At 38.2% G+C, this 868-nt stretch overlaps 1 long non-coding RNA gene across 1 annotated transcript in view; it reads left to right on the plus strand.

The window, feature by feature from the left end:
• The window catches only part of LOC116669529 (uncharacterized), a 29,908-nt gene that overhangs the window by 27,622 nt on the left and 1,418 nt on the right, over positions 1-868 (plus strand). The window contains exon 2 of the long non-coding RNA XR_004326783.1: positions 531-616. This is a non-coding gene — a long non-coding RNA (uncharacterized LOC116669529). The remainder of the gene's footprint in view (positions 1-530; positions 617-868) is intronic.

Here is an 868-nt window from a genome sequence, read left to right on the forward strand (position 1 = left end):
AACCTTCTGCACAGAAACTCAGGCCTGAATTTCTGTGCTATCAAGGTTGTAACCATATATAGTAGAGAAACGTTAAGATATGGTGTCAGACAGTAATTACTCAAATGAAAACATGTTCATAACCATATATGAATTGTGCACCACACAAACTGATCGTTTCTAAGCATATCAGGCCCTCTACCATATTCAAAACCATATATATGGGTTCACATCACACATCTAGTATTTTAAACATAACAGGCTCTCTAACAAACCTTGTCACAATATTCTAATTTTCTGAGATACTGAATTTGGGGTTTTCATTAGTTGTCAGTTATAATTATCACAATTAAAATAAATGAACATTTGAAATATATCACTCTGTGTGATAAATGAATATTATATACAAATTTCACTTTTTGAATGGAATTACTGACATAAATCAACTTTTTCATGATTCTTTAATCATGTGACCAGCACCTGTATCTCTGCTGACTCTACTCTAGTTTTTGTGATACTTGCTTGTAGTGATTGTTCTTTGTTTGTCACAGATCCGTGAACCTGACTCCTGCTCTCCATCACTCCTGCTCTCCACCCTGGATCTCTGGATTATTGGACACGGACCCTCAGAAACACGGTACCCCACACACACGCTCTGTACCCCGGATTCCCATTGGATTTTGGACTTGGCTTTTCCCTGTTGCATCCCCTACCTTTGGCATTGGAATAAACCTGTTAACCTATCATTTTTGTCTCCGTATTGTTAGCATTTGGGTTCAACAACACGTAACAAACATGTCAGTCTCACAAAGGTCAGGTCTACATCAGCAGAAGATGCAACACGAGGAATCAACTTCCAGTTATCACAACTACAGTAAACCGGCTCCAG

Source organism: Etheostoma spectabile, chromosome 19 (assembly GCF_008692095.1).
Source record: "Etheostoma spectabile isolate EspeVRDwgs_2016 chromosome 19, UIUC_Espe_1.0, whole genome shotgun sequence".
Lineage (NCBI taxonomy): Eukaryota > Metazoa > Chordata > Actinopteri > Perciformes > Percidae > Etheostoma > Etheostoma spectabile.